Below are 21,079 nucleotides of genomic sequence, written 5' to 3' on the forward strand. Positions count from 1 at the left end.
GTCCAGGTTATCAGGAGATTTGGTTCAATCAAGAGAAAATCACTTCATCGGCAGACAGATGATTGGCAACCAATACAGGCTTAGGGGAATGTTATGGCAGTTGGAGCTACTATCAAACAAGAATAGAAGTAGTACTAGTGGTATTTGAACGTGGAAGAGCAACAACTGCAGAAGTGCACGCACAAGGCATGAGAGCACATAGCTACAAGAGCATAGATGGGTACGTAAGAGTATTATACAAGGTGCAAACGTACAACAGTGCAAGAGTATGCAACAGAGTTGTACAGAGGCGCAATGTGTAGGATTTTGGCCTGGAAGCAGCAACCAGTTCACAAAAGAAAGCTCTAGACAGTGAAATTGAGACGGATAAGACGCGGTAGTGCAAACCCAATGAGAGACAGATCTCTTGCTTTGTCTTGAATTTGGTTCGTGGAAATGAAGTCACGACGGGCATCCAGAGAGTTTGGGTGGAGTCACCTCAATAGGGAAACCATATGTATTCTATTGGATGATGCAAGTACCTGGTGATAGAGATGGGATTCATGCAGGATTATATATGGCGGTTGAAGACATTTCAAGTAGGAGGTGTAGTGTCACTCCAAATGCTTGATGGAATGGAGGCGTGTTTGTACAACGGCATTGTATCACCCATATAGGTAATTGGGGTGATAAATTCTGTTCACCCATTTGAAGCCAATTTGAAGACCCTTCAGAGTTAGAAGTTCTCATTTCATTTGGAGACTCTCGGGTCAGTTGTAGAACTTCATAGTTCATTGGGATCTCTCTAGGAGGTAGAGAGAACCGGTATTGGCTGAGTGTACTATGAAGATTTGGCATGTATGAGAAGTCCAAATAGTAGTACTTTATTAGCATTAGCCTCTGTGGAGGTGTTAGAGATCCTTCATTGATCATTGTTGAAATACCTGCATATGGTGAAGCCTTAGTGTCCGCATTTGTCAATTTGAAGGAGAAGTTGTGGCAATCTACTTCAAATCTTGGTGGAGCTTTGGCGTTCTTTTTTGCAATGTCTATTGGAGACATTGTTCTGGCGGTCTTTCATGGATTATTGGTGACTTTTTTGAAGTCGTGTTTTGTTGAGATTCACTATCACATTTGGGATCTATGATTGTGTTTGATTAGATCCATTGGTTCATGAGACTTGATCGTTTCTTCCTCTTGTGATTGTCATTTTTGCAATCTGTTCCATATTCAAAGGCATCAACTATTAGCAATTTGAGTGACGATTTAGACTCTGTGTGTTTGCTTCTATGGAAGCAGTGTGATCGTTATTGTTCATTGAAGATTGAAGCTGATTTTGAATCTTATGTTTTGGGATCCATCCCTCAATCTACCATTGGATTTGGAGGTGATAGATTGTATGTTGACTTGATGGAGTCAATAGGGACTGTTGGAATAGTGCACCTACAATGCATGCGCCTTTGGGCAGTTTTGGCAACTGTAAAGATGGTGTATCATCTTGTATCTGTCGGTTGGAATTGTAGATGGAGGAATCTGGAGTTTGCTCGACATTTGAAAATTTTTAGCCCTTCTTTTTTGTTTGTTCATCTAAAGTTTGTTCGTACTTTCGAACTGGTTAGAGTCTGACTGCATCCACAGTCTAGTTTTTATTTGGTGGGGAACTTGTTTCAGTTCTTGGAGTATTTGTTGGTTCTCGTGATTAATTCAAGCTTCAGAGAATTTGAAGCATCTCTTGTTTAGTCTCCTAAACATTGGTTCAAACAAATTTGCTCACCATTTTTTTTTTAGTTGTCAAGGACAACTTGTTAGCAATTATGAAATTGAAATTTGGCACGATGGTGTAGCTTGAGTTACAAAAAATTAAAAGAGCTAGCTCGATTGGTTCTGCATGTTTTGTGCATTGGCTCAATATTTTTTTGAGCAATGGAATCTACTATATTCTTTGGAAGAGCACTTGTGTTTTGTACAGCAGATGGCATTCAATTTTGACTGAATGGTTGGTTTTGGTTCCGTGGCGGCGAACACACCTCTTGATGAAACAGAGTAGTTGCGGATCTCTCAGGTGAGCTCGAGTGTAGGAGGAAAGATGAAGCCATGATGGGCACTCGAAAAATATGGGTGCAGTTACTATGCTAGGTATTGCATAGTTGGTGACTTTTACAGACCTGTTGAAACTGCTTTGGTAGAAGGAGCTACTGTCAACTGTCAGTTTGGTAGTACAAGTGAGAGATGCGTAGGTGAAGTGCATCACTGAACTGGAGATCAGGGATTGCAAAGGACACATACAACAAACATGTGGAAATGCTGGGGGGGTTGTTTAGAAGTGCAAAAGGCAAATGCTGATAGTTCAGATGGAAGCTTCGAGCAAAGAAAACCGGAAATGTTGACCAAGAAAACGAAGAGTTTTCTGTTGCTCCAGTTTTGACCATGCAAAGTGGTGCATGGCAAGTTAGTCGCACTTCAGAGAAGAGCTATAGTGTCATAGAGCACTCAAGGGAGTGTAGGGCATCCTAAGCAGTGGGTGCAGGGCATCCAATTAGGGGGTGCCAGATATTTTGATCACAGAGGTTCAAGCATGGTAGGTGAAAACACTCGTGACAGGGAAGAATGGAAGAGAAGTGTGAGATAGAGCAAGGGCCCTCTTCAAGAGATAATCAGAGGGTGGTGTGAGTAGAGTTGAGGATGTTGGATTCCCTACACCTCTTGTATCTCTGTATTTCTCTGGTGTTTTATCTCTAGCTTCTACCATGGACACCCGGATGAGGGGGTGCCAGGTATTTTTTGTTAGGGGGTGCAGGCGTCTCAATGTGGAGATGCAGACTATGCTAGTTTTGCACGTGATAGGATTTGCAACGTTGCTGTTACGACACATCACCCCACATAAGCAGAAAGGGGTGATTGTTGGGTTTTTACTCCATGTAAGGAACGTCGCATGTGGAAGCCATTAAAAGTCAAAGAAAGCTGCAAAATGAAGAAAAGAATGCAACTGCAGATTTGAGCAGGAGGTTTTTAGTTAATCTATCCTATTATAGGGTGATTGTGTTGGTGGCTGCCATCAATGTCGTCAGTGGCTCGTCAGTGGCTAGTCGGTAAGCAAGCTTGACTTTAGGCTCTCCAATTTTTGTATAAATAGAGGTAGAGAGAGTAGACAAGTGAGGGGGGAAACCAAAAGAGCAAAATGAGAGAATAAAAGAGATTGGCCCTCTGTGTGAGAGAGGCTGCTCTGTCGATGTAAGAGGGTGAGTTGAGTGTGAGTTGAGCGAGGATGAGTGTTCCCTCCTCCATTGTAATCTTTGTATTCTCTTCATCTATAGTGAAATTTGGTTACTCTCCCATGGATGTAGGCATTGAGCCGAACCACGTTAAATTTGTTTGTCTTCTTTATGTGTATGGGTTGTTTGGTGCATGAATGTATACTCTGGACATCCTAGGTGGGATCCCTAGATCCCAACAAATTTGGTGGGTATACCTTTGGCTTTGTTGAATAACATGATAGAGAGTCACATCCTTTATTTTTTTTTCAAATAAAACCTTTCTTTGTTAGCCATGTTTTAGCTAATCAAAGAGAATTCATTACAAATAACATTTTTCAACCATTTTTGTTTTTCAAACCATGTCATGAAGGTTAATTTTTTGTGTGATCCACTAATCCAAAGTGGATGTTGGATTCCAAACTCACTTAATTGAATGTCATGAAAAATTCATAAACTTTGACAATTTGAAAATGTCAGCAAATTCACATTCAACAAACGTGGATTGCTCATAATTTTCAATCATCTTTGGCCTAAAATCATGCCCCCCAAGTAAATCTTCATCACTAGTTTGTGATTAATTCTCAATATTTTATGAGAGGAGGGGTTGTTTTTCTATTTTAGCCACTAATGGCTTATCACTCTTTGCCATGTTTCGCTAAAAATATGCCCCCTAAATGAACTTTCACCATCATTTTACGATGTATTTTTAATATTTTTTTGAGAAATCTAGTTGTTTTTCCTTTTTAGCCATTAATGCCTCACCACTCATTGTCATGTTTGGCAAAAAATCATGCCTCACAAGTAAATTTTCACCATCATTTTGTGATGTATTTTTAATATTTTTTTAGAGAACGGGTTGTTCTTCTTTTTTGACCATTAATAGCTTATGAAAACCTTCCTTAGTCATTTCATCTTTACGACTTGGTTATCTAAAAACAGGTATATCAACTCCCCGAGCCACATATCTTGCCTCTTCATGAATAATTAGCTCTCTAAAAGTAGGTGCATTAACCTCTCGAGTCACATATCTTGGCATTTCATAAATAATTGGCTCTCTAAAAATAGGTATATTAACCTTTCGAACCACATTATTTTCATACTTTAATTTTTTATTAGCCATTATTATGCCTTCTAATTTTTGCCTCTAATATCAAATTTCTTCATCAATTAGGGAAATTTGGCCTTCAAGTTGATGAATTTTTTCATCGAAGTAATTTAAATCTGTTTGCGTCAAACAATATAGAGATGATGAAATTATTTGAAATATTTGTCTGTAAAGAGAATTAATTTCTTCTTTTAGGGCCAAAGTTTCACTCCCGCACTAATAAATTTCATTCTTACAATGCCGAATCATTCTTTCTACATCACTTGTCATGCCATTATGTTGGTAATAAATAGTAGAACCACCACCATAACATTGACAATCTTTAGACATGGAATATGAGGTATTCCATTGATAATTTGTATCTATGGAAACACTGCCACTCCATTGGCGGTTTGCATCCATAGGTGCACAGGATGTAAACATGCCACTTGAAGGCATGATTCCATATACATCAGTCTACTTCTTCATTCCCATAACTCCAAATTAGAAATGTCCCACCAAGCATGCCAATTTATGTTAGCAAAAATTTAGTTAAGGTCAATCGACATAAGCCAATCAACAGACAAAACTTAGTTTTTACAAAACAAAACAAATCAAACTTGGTTGAGTTCTATGCCTTAAACAAATTAAGGACTTCCTTGGAGGCAATTAAGTAAAGAAGAAATATAGAGAAACAAAGGAACTGAATTTGTATTAATTAAATGGAATTGTCACAAGTCACATGAACTTAAACAAGAACAAACACTCAAGAAATACACTGATTGACAGAGAAATAGTAACAAGCTATTGATCTACTTCTAAAATGATAAGTGACTACTCCTAGATAGAAACTACTCCTAGAATTCACGTTGTGAGAGTTGTGTTGGATGTCTTCTTTGTATCTTTCTTGACCTATTTATAGGTTTAGTCACATGAGAGAGAGAGAGAGAGAGAGAGAGAGAGAGAGAGAGAGAGAGAGAGAGAGAGAGAGAGAGAGAGAATCTAAACCCATGATTTCCTCAATAGGCTATGATTTTCTCAACATGTCATGATTTCTACAACATCATCCATGTCTTATGTTTGACCACCTACCTAACTCCTCCATATTCTGCACAAATCTATCAACCAAATTAATAATAACAATAACAATAAAACTAATAAAAAATAAAAAAAAATATGGCCATAATTACTTAAAAAAATAATTTATGGTCTGAAACGACAGGTCATAATAAGTTTAAATTTGGTCACAATTGACAAGAAAATAAATTATGGTGTCAAGAAGTGTACATATCATTATTCTTATTTATATGCCATGTTCTTTTTAAATTTCATCCTAAATAATATATTGAAAGGGCTGGATGAGAAACCAAAATTATCACCAATGAAGAAGCCAAATCAAGTATGAAGTTCATGTGCCACTGGAAAATTCTAATGGTAAAGCAACTAATCTCCTATGTCCATGAGGGGAGAACTTCTAAATACACACCCTAATTCCTTTAGCCAAGCCACTACTTGCGTGCATGTGATTGGGTGTATTTAGAAGCTCCCGTTTTAGAGCCAAACTTTTCATTCATCCTAATAAATGAGAAACATTCGAGAAGCCTCAATAATTCTGCCCAAATCCACTTGTATCTTTTATGTTGCGATTCTTTATCTGTTGGTATATAGACAATCTTCTATCATGAAAGTATAGTAAGTTGTGGCTCTTATGCACCATGTTGCCCCAAATGGCAGTTGCCTCTATTATGCAACATGTTCTGGTGGATTTTTTTTTTTTTTTGAGGGGGGGGGGGGGGGGGGGGGGGGTTTACATTTTCCGTATTTGTTTATCAATCAAAGTTGCTTGATTTTTTATTTTTCGGTATTCCTATGTTGCAACAAGAAGAAGAAGAAGTGATTTTATTTGTTTATTTTTTGTATTCCTTTGTTGTGGTAACAAGAAGAATAATTGCAAAAGCAGCAACAAAAAGGAAAAAATGAAGAAACTTGTGAGACTTCTGAACGTGCTACAATTGCAAAAGCAGCAACAGTGTATCATCATTCAGTTTCATTTTGATGAACGTGCTACGATTTTTATTTTCTTTCATTACATTGGTTATACTGCTGAACTTTTAAATTAAAATTCTATTTATGAACACATAATTATTTAGGAGCTATTTAGGAATAAGTTATTATAGTTTTCTTTTCAACTTTTTACACCCAAAAAAAAAAAAAAATGCATTAAATAAAGAGTAATATAAGAATTTATAGTGGCTTTTTAGCTATAAACCCACCTTCCCTAACAAGGTAGGACCATATCTGTTTGGGAACACCCAAAAATGTCACATTTTCTCTAAAAAAATTTGTCCTTAGTTATCTTTTTCCATCACCAACACCCCGACCACCCCCCTAACCCTATTGCCACCACTACCATACAACCACCACACCGCCATACCACGACCACTTTACCATCGTTGTGACCACAATCACTACCACTACCTCTACAACCACCAAACCACCACCACCGTTACCACCATTATTACTAGAACCACTACCCTACTACCACTGCTTCCACCACCACCACCATTCTCTCCACCGCCACAACCACTATCTTACCACCACTACCACCACGTTCACAAAAACCACACAACCACAACTATCATGAGAACTACCACTCTATAACGTTGTCCGACGCCACCACCACCATCCTACTATCACTTCTATCACCACTGATGATGCTGTCATCGTCGCCACCACTACCATGGCTCACACCATCTCTTCTACAACTATCAACACTATCATGATCTATATAAATTTTTAACTTGTTTGTTGCTACCTTATTAAAAATAAATATATAATAAATAAAAACTTATTTCATTCAATTAGTTTAACAGGCATAACTAAATATGAGGATGAGAATTATCATTTTATTCTTATGTCATTCCATGTTGGCAACCAAACAATGAAATGAGAATAGATATTCCATTTCATTCAACTTTATATTTCATTCTCACTCTCATTTCATTCCCACTTCATCCCATTCATTTGTACCAAACCTGTAAGGGTGATGAAAATTTATATTTGTGACATACTTATGCGAACATTTAATTATCTATCTAACGGAAGCTATCTTGTGAAAACATATATACATATATATGCAGAATAGAAAAACAAAAAGCTCTCAGTAAAAATATTCTTTTATTGCCATTTATTCTGAAGTTAAAGTAATTGTATATCTTTGTCTCTGATATCTCTCATACAGATTACAAAAAGGCAGAATATATACAACTAGTTACGAAGAAATACAGATGAGAAGCCTCTCTATATATACAATGAAAGAAAGCCGTCGTCAAGCAAGTTGTTGGAAGGGAATAGTCCTGTTCAGACCCGGACTCCTATCCTTTGAGCAACCTACATCAAGAAATGCAATAAGTTCATCACTGTATCATGCCTTTAACATCGTAATTCATGCGTGTATCCATCCCTATTTGACAACTTAGTTGAGTAAACTTGAAAACTATACATATTTAAACTTCCCCCGTCCTGATCTACCTCCTCTCTGCCTCAATTTTATATAATTTTATTTTTTGAATAATAAAATTAAAATATTAAAATATTATACTTAATATTCATTTTCACTCATTTATTTATCATATTACATCTTTTAACTCTCATTAATTATAAATTATTATATATAATATTATATTACCTTTAATTTTTATTGACTTCTTTATTTTTAAAGCAACAAAGTTAACCCGCCCCCGCGATTCTCTCGCCGTGCCCCCGATATGATATAGGGTGGGGGTGGAGGATGACAAATCCACTCTAAACCCACCCTGCTATTGGCTACCATCACTAATGACCTCCTCCGTCAACTACCTTTGACCAACACCTCCCTCAACTGTTTTTATCCAAAATAAATATAAGCATGCTTAATGTTTTTTGTAAATAAAAAATAGTAAACTGTAAACGTTGCCAAATGGTACCCAAATGTTTAGCAGCAGCCTTGTGAATCTCAGCACACACCATGTACACCTTGTAAATAAAAGTTCACCACATTGAAAAATTTAGCCACCACAGTTCACCATCATAAAACATGATATGTATTGTATCCTCACAACTATTTTCCAAATTTTGTTTTGTTTATAATCACTTAAATTCACACTCTTTTTTTTTTTTTTTTCGTCACTCATTAGAACCTACACTAGCCTAATCTAAGGAGAAAGGGAAAAAAGATCAGCCCCAACACCACATGAACCTCGAACCCACAATGTCCACTATAGGGATTGTAGACCATACCACTGTAGCACAAAGCCATGGGTTAAATCCACACTAGATTCTCATAAATTTGCCTATCTTTTATTTATTTATTTATTTTATTTTATTAAGATTAACCCCTTGACCCCACTTTTGGTGAGACCAAGGTAAAAACACCCAATAACCATGCGATAAATTTGCCTATATATGTTGAACATGTATTGGACATGTAACTGACACCAACACAACACTACATTCGAAAAGATATCCTCTTTTATTTTAGTACATCACTGTGCTCCATAGCAGAATATGAAATACAATTGCACCTTATCAAAGTTCTTGTATCAGTATTATTCAAAACTATCTAGCCCAATATAACCTACAAAAATATATGTATAACATAGCCACATAAATTTTTACCATTTTTCCCAATCCAAAATAAAATAAAATAATCATGTAGCTTTAGAGTTTTGAGTGATCTCCCCGCAGGGGCTTGTGGGTCTTTTAGCTATTTAACATACATAAATGCAACAAAAGCAAATTGAATTCTGAAGCTGTAACAAGTTAAAAGAAAAGAGTTGCTAAATGCACAGAGAGAGAGAAAGAGAGAGAGAGAGAGAGAGAGAGAGAGAGAGAGAGAGAGATGCATAGCAAAAAGGCATGTGGCTCATGTAGTTTGCTAGCAAGCAATAGAAGTGAAGTTGTTAATGATACCTCTTTGAAGGAATGTACATCACTTTCCCATGGCCAAGCATCACAACCTGCATCTCTGGCACTCCATATATCGTTTCTACGATCATCCCCCACATGAACAGCATCCTCAGGCTTTACTCCCAACAACTCACAAGCTTTTATAAATATGGTGGGATTTGGCTTCTCTGCTGCAACCTGTTCATGGGGAAAGAGAGAAATTGAACAATGCCATAGGACGAATGAAAGTAAAAAATAAATAGATCAATACTTACTTCAGCTGATACTGCCACAGCATCAAACTAGTAATCACAATTCAGGGCCCGCAAAACAGGCCTCAATCGAGTGTCAAAGTTTGACACAACAGCCAATTTTACACCTGCATTCCTTAGGGTCTTAAATACTTTTTCCGCATCAGGATCATAGAGGTGCCATGCCTTTGGATAGAAACAAATGAAAATTAAATTAAAATTAAGATGGTAAAAGTATAAGTGTCAATTAATATATCAGACAAGGTTTGGTTAGCATTTTGGAAGTATTTACCTCACTTTTTATACCACGAGGAGAAAAAATGCATTCAATAACCCCAAAATAATTGTAACCAATCAATGCCTTAAAGCTAACCTTTTCAGTGGTATAATAATTGTACAACTCCTCAAAGTACTGAGAATCCGAACAGCCAGTTGAAGAACTGACTATATATTGCCAGAATGGTCTCCCATCGTTAACATATCTACAATTTAGTAAACACACTTTTATAAATTGTTATCTCCTATTAGAAGAAAATAATATTTAGCAAAATATTAATGGAGAAAACTTTTACCTTCGTAGAAAAGGGGGATGAAACTTTTTTACTACTTGTATTATTGTATACTAATTAAGGGGAACAATGTCTAAAATGTCCTGAGAGTTGAACAGACAAAATGCCCTAGAAGAATTTCAATTAGAAAGTCTAGAAATAGCATCTTATGTATCTTCAGGAAGTCCGTGCGAGATGTAATCTTGATAAGCAATAATAAAGTAACTAATATTAAAAACCGATTATTGTAAAAGTTTAAGCCATATAGAATGACGTGATTCATATATTTATTTCACCGTGTGCCCCTCAAACTTTACCATACCCCTCATGAGTGAGGCATGCACATCTATGTTACTTGGACTCCTAAAACTAAATCAAACACACCTTGACAAGGGTGTGTGCTATGTGTCTCATACTTTCTATCAAAACACTTATATATTTAATAATATTTGTATTTAACACTATCATTATGTATATATTTTGTTGTATAATAGCTATTAAATGTTAGATAATGTCTCAATGGGACCACATAATTAAATGTGGTGTTATCATTTATAAGAAGCCTACAATTTAAGTGATTCAATTTAGTTAATAGGCTTAAGGGTATATGTGTTATGGACCTAATGTGTAGATACTAGTTGTATAATTTCTATTTCTATGAGAGGCAGAAATAGAAATTAAACATATTGGTTAAAGTTGGTTTTCATTCCTTTTGAACTTCCACAACCTTTCAGTTTTGAAAACCAATAAATAGAAATTAAAACCAATAATGGTTAAAATTGGTTTTCATTCCTTTTGAACTTCCACAACCTTTCAGTTTTGAAAACCAATTACAACCTTTAAAAGGTTATGGTCCCTATTCCTTCCCACGGTGGAAAATAAAAATAAGAACACTGTTTTTTTCCTAAATCCTCTCAAGGAGAAACATAAGGCACCAAAGGGGAAAGGATTAGAAGGCAATAACATAATCAATAACAAAGAGTTCATTGATAATCACGCTTCCGTTTAACCATTCATCAATGGATTCAGGTATGTCATTTTGTCTTGATTTCTTGATAATACACATGGTAAATGATCCAAAGTGTAAGGTTTATGCTGACATAAAAGGCATAAAATACCTTTTTGACAATGTACGTTAATGTTACATATAACAACATAATTTTATCTCACATAAACAATTTAAAATATATAAATATGACCCTTTTTATGCCGAGTCCGTGTGCCTTTAAATTTGAGATTTGGATCCCTAGAAACACATCCACACATCGGACACCTGTACCCAAGTCCATGTAACATAGATTCACAAAAGAGATTTACCTAACCAAGGTCCAGGAAGGATTTCAAATTGATAAAAGATCCTACTGGCTCTATCACCATGTAATCAGACAACTAGTACTCTAAAAGCCAAAGCTAATACCGAGTGATTTACTTACGGATTCATCTTGCCACTTATTTACCTTTGAGATAAGTTTATGAAATACAAGTTCAATTTTGTGTAGCAACTATATGCAAGCTCAATATAGATGAATTAACTATAATCACCAAAAAAAAATATTAAAACAACAACAAAGCAACTTTTTGAATACGTAAATGACTCTTTTATTGAGGGTGACAAATTGAGTCCAGCTAGTAAACGAAAAGATAAATAAGTCCTCAAATGTCAAATTTGCTTTCTCTGAAAAAAAAACCCACAACACTTAAAGATTAAATTAGTTTCGAGACCTATATATAAAAAATTGTGACCCATGTCTTACCATAAGAAAACTCTGGCTCCTCCGAAATATCAGAATTGAATGATTCTATACATGTTCAATCAACATGGATATCCCAAAAAGCTTTAATTACTCTAGTACCGTATTAGTGAATAAAAGGACAGGTTTGGTATTAAATCAGCTAATAAATAAGTTCAAGTTACATAGTTCTCTGTTTCAATGGTTAGAATAGGAAACCTAAAGTGGGTGAAAAAGAAAGCATACCCTTATATAAAGCAAAAAATGGTCATAATCATAATACACAATTAGATGCAATTGAAACACAGAACCCACCTCTCTAATTATCATAACTTAAACAAAAGAAATTTATTATTCTTGCTTTTGATGTACAAAAATGAATCAACTATGGGTCATCAAAAATCACATTTAATCCTCTATGTAACTCCCAAAATATCCAACCATGCAAACTAAATTAATTCAGAAACTAGCAATGATATGTTCAAACTTGTCAAGGACAATAAATCACCTGAGTCGAGATCTACCCCAAGGCTGCTCATAAGCCCTCCTATATCTGTTTAATATCTCAGTTTCTGAGTACTGAATGCCATATTTCTCACCAATCTGTCTATAGATCTGCAACATAAAGACATTAAGAAAGAGAAAGCAATGAGATATATTTAATGCATATATATATATATATATGTATATAGAGAAAGTAAGTTACATTGACAAATATATGAATTCTGAATGTAGAGAGGTTAATTTCAACTTTATCCTCTAAACTATTGTCATATTTTCTAGAGGAAGTTACGACGGTAGTCCCTAGGGGTGTTCAAATTAACTAGTGAACCGAAGAACCGAACCAAACCGACCTCTTTGGGTTGGGTTGGGTTGGTTTTTGAGTGCGTTAGTTTGGTTCTGGATCTTCAAATTATCAAACCAATAGGATTGTGTTGGTTCTTGGTTTAGGCCTTGCCTAAACCGAACCAATCCAACAACCGAACCTATTTATATATATACATTTTTTTGTCGAATTTTTTTTTATATTAATTGGTCTATTACAATGGACTTGATTGCACCTAATAATTTTCCGCATACATGAATTTTTAAGTGAACAAAGGAAGAACTAGAAGTTTGAGTCAATTTCGTAATCTATTCAATTTGTATTGGTTGTATTAATGGATTTTATTGATATTGCTTATGTTTAAGTTTGGGTTGCATTTAATTTGTATTGATTTGCATTAAATAATTTTTTTCATTTGTATTATGTTTAAATATTAAAGACTTGTTTATTTTAATTATTTATTATTGATTGATTCACTTATTTTTAATATAGTGGAACCGTGGTTTTAACCCAAACCAACACGAACTAATATTGGTTGGGTTGGGTAGGGTGGGGTTGGTTCTAGTGCATGATTGGTTTTGTTCTGAATACAAAATTTTGGAACCGATCATGATTGGTGAGAGGGTAATTTGTAAACAAATTGGGCCGAGCTAGGAAGAGTATTCTTTGGGAGTTGGGCCGTGTAATGGGCCGAGATAAGGGCTGGTGTAGCTCGGTCTTAGGCCAAGAAGACATCTCATATTTCGGGTTTGGGCCGAACTATGGCCCGAGGTAAAGGGGTCAGCCGAAATAAGTGGGCCTGGTGGTTAGCCGAGGTATTGGTGAGAAAGGATGTCGGGCTTGGGGTAGCTCGGCCGGTCTTGGTATAGCTCAGCCGGGCGCCATCTACATCATTACCTAAGTGTGTGACCGAGGTAACTTAGCTCGGTGTGGTTGCAGCAGCTTATATAAAGGAGGTAACCATCTCACTTGGTTGGCAGTGAGTAGGAGTGTGACTCCTAGGAGGACTCTGCTAAGGAGAGTAAAGTTCTACTAGGATTGTGCAAACCATCTCACTTAGTTGGTAGTGAGTAGGGTGTGTGATTCCTAAAAGGACTCTTATAAGGAGAGTTAGAATCCTATTAGGATTGTGCCAAGGAAAGTCTATAAAAGCTCATGACCAGACCTTTGTACAGGTATCCCAATTCTTACTCTAGAATACACAGAGCTTATTGTCTATTGTCTAGTTGCTGACTTAGGCATCGGAGGGGTTTTCGGCACACACCCGCTGGTTAGCTCAAGTTTGTGTTTTCAGGTGGCAAAGCAACATTGTTTGGAAAAGTGCAAACTTAATCAACAGGATTATACGAGAAGATAATTTCGCGCTCGTACAATTGGCGCCGTCTGTGGGAATTTCACAAAGAGCAAAACCTCTTGATCAAGTTTTCCTCTCTAGTTGAAAGCAATGACGCACAATGAAGACTTGCCGCAATCTGCTATTGATGGGCAAACACAGGAAGGGGGTGGGAGACGCGAAGGTTTACCTTCTATCCCATCCATGACGGAATTAGATCCCCAGCGAAGGAATCTGCAGAGAGAAGCGAGAGAAAGACGGGGCTTAAGTCCACACCGCTCTCAAAGCCCTGATAGACAGAGGCGGAAGATGGATCCTCAGGTTCTCGAAGATCATGTAAGGGAGCAAGACGAAGTAATAAGAAGAATGGCGGCTGACATAAAGTCTATGAAGAGCCAGATAAAAGGCAAATGGGTGGCAGCAAAAGAGGAGCGCAAAGGCAACATACACTCTTGCCACTCAGAAGATCGTGACAGACAAGTCACACCATCACAAACTGAAAGTAGAAGCCTCAGGTCAGACGATACACAATCAAAGACTTCCAGGACACTCTACTCCAGGCCTGAGAGAATGAGGACTGAAAGGGCTCGAATGAGAGAAGACACTCAGGCTTGCGACCCCCGCAGAGTCTCCACACTACAACGATTGGCTCCTAGAACACCTGGGAGTGTCGAGGTTGGAATTCCAAAGCCACGCCTTGCCTATGAACCAGCAGACAAAGCGTTAGCAAGGTTGCAGAGCTCACCGTTCATTCTGATAATAAAGAACGCACTATTACCCTCAGGCTTTCACTAGCTCAAATTCACTACTTATGAGGGGAAGTCGGACCCCTACATACACTTGAGCCACTTTTACCAAGTTATGGCTGTGTATCAACGAAACGAGGCTCTAATGTGTATCTTGTTTCCTTCCATCCTTGGTGACCTGGGTTTAATGTGGTTTGAAAAGTTGCCAGAAGGTAGCATAGCTTCGTGGGCGCAACTAGCGGAGGCATTTGTGACCAGATTCAGAACGAACACCAAGACACCAGTGGAAATTGAACAGCTTCTCTCCGTAGACATGGGCGAGAAAGAAACATTGAGGTCATAAAATAACCGGTATTAGGAAACTTTTAATCAGATTGGAGATTGCCTTACAAACCTAGCTATCACACAGTACAAACGAGGTTTGCCGACTGGTAATAAGTTGAGGGATTCAATGATAATGACGTCGCCCCTTACTATGGAGGCCCTGATGGAGAGAGTGCACCAACACATCAGGGTAGAGGAAGATGGGTGGCGCACCAAGGCAGAGTCCAGCGCAACAGGGATACCAGACAAAAATCTTTTTGGCCAGAGTTAACATGGTTGACAAGTAGGATTGACCACGCAAAAGTCTTTGCCCAACTGGGGGCGAATGGGAAGGTTGGCAGGATTGGCCAACTCTTTCTAACAAGTCTTTGCCCGACTGGGGGGCAATCAAGAAGCTTGGCAGGATTGGCCAGCATTTAGCTCTTCTTCAGCCGAGATAAGCATCCGCACTGAAGAAGGTTGGCAGGAATAACCAACATTTAGCTCTCCTAAGCAGAGATAAGGATCTAGGCTGCAGGAAGTTGGCCGGAATAACCAACACTTCGCCCTAGGTTAGCAAGAATAACCAACGTTGAGCTCTCTTCAGCCAAGATCAGGATCTAGGCTGAAGAAGTTTAGCAAGAATAACCAAACACTTGGCTCTAAGTTGGCCGGAATAACCAACACGGAGTTCTCTTCAGCCGAGATCAGGATCTAGGCTGAAGAGGTTTGCTGGAAAAACCAACACTTTTTTGCACCCTTTAACCGAGATCAGGATCTAGGCTAAAGGCAGTTGATAGGTTTGACCAACAAAAACTTTTTTGCATCCTTTAGCCGAGATCAGGATCTAGGCTAAAGGTGGTTGGCAGGTTTGACCAACACATTTTTTCTTCAACCGAGATAAGGATCACGACTCAAGAAGGTTGGCAGGTTTGACCAACAAAGTTTTTTGGATTCTTCAACCAAGATGCGTACCTCAGCCAAAGCAAGCTGGCAGGTTTGACCGACATATTTTTGAATGCTTGGACCGAGATGGTTAACTCGGCCAAAGAAGGTTGGCAGGGTTAGTGTAAACCGAGTTAAGTCTGCTCGGCGAGACACAGAAAGAGCGACTCACCGTACAATTACAAACTCGAAGGATAAGTATGTTACAGGCAAAAAAGCAGGGGTTGTTCAAAATTTTGGAGGTATATGACGGTTATAACATGAGAACAAGGATAATGGGGGCACACCATGTATCCTGGGAATGATGCCGTACCAGATTAGTGGAAAGACATGTTGAGCAACTGACAAGGCTTATTGGGGCCGAACAAGCTGTGAAACCGAACAAACTTTTTAGCTCGGCAGAATGGGGCGTTCTTAGCTCGGCTGGAGAAAAAATAATCCCAATCATGCTACGCAGATGGAATTAAGAGGCAATTGAGAGTGTAATTTGCAAACAAATTGGACTGAGCTAGGAAGAGTCTTCTTTGGGAGTTGGGCCGCGTAATGGGCCGAGATAAGGGCTGGTGTAGCTCGATCTTAGGCCAAGAAGACATCTCATATTTCGGGTTTGGACCGAACTATGGGCCGAGGTAAAGATGTCAGCCGAGGTAAAGGGGTTAGCCGAAATAAGTGGGCCTGGTGGTTAGCCGAGGTATTGGTGAGAAAGGATGTCGGGCTTGGGGTAGCTCGGCCGGTCTTGGTATAGCTCGGTCGGGCGCCATCTACATCATTACCTAAATGTGTGACTGAGGTAACTTAGCCCGGTGTGGTTGCAGCAGCTTATATAAAGGAGGTAACCATCTCACTTGGTTGGTAGTGAGTAGGAGTGTGACTCCTAGGAAAACTCTGCTAAGGAGAGTAAAGTCCTACTAGGCTTGTGCAAACCATCTCACTTGGTTAGTAGTGAGTAGGGTGTGTGATTCCTAGAAGGACTCTTATAAGGAGAGTTAGAATCCTACTAGGATTGTGCCAAGCAGAGTCTATAAAAGCTCATGACCAGACCTTTGTACAAGTATCCCAATTCTTACTCTAGAATACATAGAACTTATTGTCTATTGTCTAGTTGCTGACTTAGGCATCGGAGGGATTTCCGGCATACACCCGCCGGTTAGTTCACGTTTGTGTTTTCAGGTGGCAAAGCAACATTGTTTGGAGGAATGCAAACTTGATCAACAGGATTATACGAGAAGATAATTTCCCGCTCGTACAATTGGGTTGGTTCTAAATTTACTGCCAAACCCATGAACACCTCCTTATATTTTGGTCCTATCATCTTGGTCCCTGTTTTAGTTGGCATTATTTTGACCCTGAAACTTATGATTTTGTCTCAATTTAGTATAATTAATTACAACTATTCATTTTTTTTTTTTATGAAAAATATGTACATAAGTGACATGTGTCATAGTTTTAAGGGTAAAATTATAAATTTATTCAACTCGGTGGTCCTCAAAGTTGTCAATTTGAATCAATTTAGTCCTAACTCTAGCGTTTGTCTACATTAATAATGAGGAATAAAAGTAGAATACAATTTTAGTCTCTAAAGTATGTGTTGTGTTCCTTGTCATTTTAGTCCCTTCAATTTCAATTTTGTCATTTTTGTCCTCGAAATTGTCAATTTAAGTCAATTTGATCATATCATTTAACGTCCGTCTATATTGATAACGAGAAAAGTATTGTATCTTTGCTTTTAGAGTAAATTACACGAAGGCCCCTCTTTGTTTTTATTTTTTATTTTTTTATTTTGAAATATCAATGTCACTCCCTTTAATCCTTAAAATTACACTGACATCCCTTGTTAGCTACCTCCGTCAAATGAAATGGTTAAATGACTATAACACCTTTCTAGATTAATCAAATTTCATCTATCAGCCGCTACTCTCAACTTTAATTAGGGTTAGTTTGGGAATTGATTATTTTAGTTTTTTTTGCTAAAATGTGAGGTAAAAAATTTGAAATGTTTGGAATAACATTTTACTTTTTTACAAAAAAAAGAAATTGTGTAAAAGGTGGAGAACGAGAATGAATTTTTGACTTTTTTTCATAACTTTTTAATTATATTAGCCCATACCAAATGATCTCTTAATCTATTTCTTATGATGATCATGATTTGGAGTTTGAGTTACTAACAAAAAGAAGAGAGAAATGTGAAAGATGTTGTGTATGGCAAGGTAAACAGGACCAAACAGACTGAAATTGACAATTTTGATGATCAAAATAATAAAATCGAAACTTAAATAAAACTGTTTTTATTCATATGGTTCTCGTTATCAATGTAAACGGATGTTAAAATTAAGGGTAAATTACAAACACACACATGAGGTTTACTTAAATTACAAATTAGCCCTTGTAGTTTTAGAATTACATTATGCCCCTAAGATTTCTAATTTCATAAAAAATATCTCATTTTATTAATAAATCATTAAATTAATTAATAGTTTTTAATAATATTAAAAGTTTATTTTAATTAATAATTTAAATAATTTTATTATTGTATAGGTGAACAGTTAGAAATTTTACTTTTTCAATTAATTATATTAAATGAAAAATTCTAACACGGAAGTATTTGTAATTTTTCAAGCCACAGCGAGCAATTCACATTTTAAGCAAATCTTAAGAGTATATTTGTAATTTGATATTTAGAGAATAAAAATAATAAAATTAAATTTTAAGAGACTAAACTGACAAACATCACATGATTTGGGACTAAAACTGTCTTTTCAACATTACACCTTGAACACTCACCTTCATCTCTCTATTTCATTTCAAAATAGTGAATTTAAAATTTGTTTATAGTTTAGTTGTTTAAATTTTGAAATGACCATTTTTCACCTCAAATAAAATTAGATTTTAACCACAATTAATTTGGACACTTTCTTTTTTATAATTAGCTGAAATTATAAACTTTAAGAGCTATATAAATCAAATTAATAGTTTAAGAATGAAATTAAACAAAACAAAACAAATTTTATGATAGTTCAGGAGATTGAAAAACAAAATCAAAATTAACCCAACATAGAGAAATATAAAGAGAAATGAAATGGGTACATAATTCTTGAGAGAGAGCGAGGGGGGGGGGGGGGGGGGGGGGGATGCATGACTGGGCCATGGGCTGAGAGGGGAGAACAAGAGTGCCAACAGCATCAACCAAGAGAGCCTTGTGAGTGATGCCACCATACAGAGCCTTCCTATACTCCTCGTAATCCTTCAAACTCACCATGTCCGACTCCAGAGGAGCTACCGAGGACGATAATGACCGACCCGAACCTCCAAATGGAGCGACCCGAAACTTTCTCGCAGCGCCATTAGAGTACGAAGCAGAAGCCAAACTGGGCGTTTTGTGGGTTGCTGTTAAGATGCTCAGAAGATTACTGATCTTGGACTTTGTTGTCGGTATTAGAGCCATCTCTGTGCTTCATTTGATGTTTTTGTATATCCAAGATTTCAATACTAATACCAACCTCTTCTCTCTCTATTATACATATTCTGGTATTTTTGGATAGGGAAGGGAGAGTCGCTGCGAAATGATAGAAGACCCGAAAAAGTGGCGAGGGGCGATTTGAATTATTTACTAGCCTAGATTACCCTTGCGCGATCATCTTCTAAACGCGTTTCGAGAAAAGCAAAGATATTTTTGACTTGTTTTATAAATACAGCAAGATTAGATATCATGAAAAAAAATTTATGAAAATAATTATAAAAATTTTATAATGTTTGAATTACACGTAAAATAAAGTACTACACATTAATTAAACTAATCTAAAAATTATAAATCTTTCATGATCATTTTCATGAAATTTTTTTTATGATCCATAATTTTTCTCTTATAAATTTACAATATATTTGGGAATTTCGGAAGAAAAAGAAAAGAAATGATTATTTAAATTTTATTATAATATAAAATTTGTTAAATTATATTAATTTTATTTATTTTATATGAATTCTATTTGATAAATATTTTTTTTATATATTTTTCATCGTAAATTAAGATAATCTACAAACTCAATATTAATTTTGTGTTTCAATTTTTTTTCTTAATTCTTTCACGGATTTTTTTATCATACAAAATTATTATATGATAATTACTTTTTTATAATACGATAGAATTAAAATTATCAAAATATATAAATAATATAACTAAAATTAATATATATATATATATATTCAACTAATAATTTTATAGAATGATAGTACCAATATTATCAAAATAAAAATAAAAATTATACTTTAATTTTAATTCTTTTATAACACACATTATAACATCAAATACTTTTTTTAAAAAAATAATACGTCGATTACGCAGCTCAACAGCTAGTTTTATTATAATATAAAGTTTGCCTCTTTAATTAAAAAAAATAAAAAATAAAAAGAGGCCTAAGTAATTCATATTACAGGTTAAATTTCATAATAATTTTTTATAATAAAAACCTGTCACTTTTTGGAACGTGGCAGATGGAGAAGGTTGTTATAATCCAAGTCAACAAATTCTTCCATATAAGGCCCATATCACAAGTCTGGGCCCAGTTGCAAGCTCATCCACATATGTGGGGCCCAAAGCTTATTTCCGGAATGAGTCATCACCCAGGCCATCAACTACCCGTCTATTTGTCTCTCTTTTTTGTTTTTTTATCATTATTTTTTAGGTAAAGTATTATTGACTCAGATTAAATTCTTATAGCGGAGCAAGTTTTCTGAAATAGAAATTTTAAACCTTGCAGTCTATAGATCTAAGAATTTTTGTTGACGAAAAGAGCCAAATCTAAAATTATGGAAGGGGTAAATCTCAAATTCCAACCCCATTCACCAAGCCAAACCTTGAAATTATTTGTATCACACTTTGAGGGTGTTTGGTCTAACTTTTTTGGACTAACTTATAACTTTTAATTTTGAAAAAGTAATTTTGGACTGTTTGTTTTAGCTTTGAAAAAACTACTTCTACTTCTAAGAGCTTTTTTGAGAGAAAAATAAGCTGAGAATCGGAAGCTGCTCCAAGCAGCTTCTGCAATTGAGATTATGCGGAGGGGTGTGCAATTACTGAAATGCCTTTCACAATTTCCAGTTATTACAGGTGTGCCATGTATATAAACCAAAAACACTCATTCTCTCTATCTCTCTCTC

The 21,079-nt window shown here is 36.4% G+C and overlaps 1 pseudogene across 1 annotated transcript; it reads right to left on the bottom strand.

The window, feature by feature from the left end:
• Positions 1 to 7,475: 7,475 nt before the first annotated feature.
• Positions 7,476 to 19,550, bottom strand: LOC114323906 (uncharacterized; annotated as a pseudogene). The gene is made up of 6 exons (XR_014346298.1): positions 19,062 to 19,550; positions 12,281 to 12,387; positions 9,868 to 9,976; positions 9,519 to 9,680; positions 9,268 to 9,441; positions 7,476 to 7,707 (listed from the first exon to the last, which is right to left on the bottom strand). The product of XR_014346298.1 is annotated as an uncharacterized LOC114323906 (transcript).
• Positions 19,551 to 21,079: the final 1,529 nt, after the last annotated feature.

Source organism: Camellia sinensis, chromosome 12, assembly GCF_055761805.1.
Source record: "Camellia sinensis isolate YWXY chromosome 12, ASM5576180v1, whole genome shotgun sequence".
Lineage (NCBI taxonomy): Eukaryota > Viridiplantae > Streptophyta > Magnoliopsida > Ericales > Theaceae > Camellia > Camellia sinensis.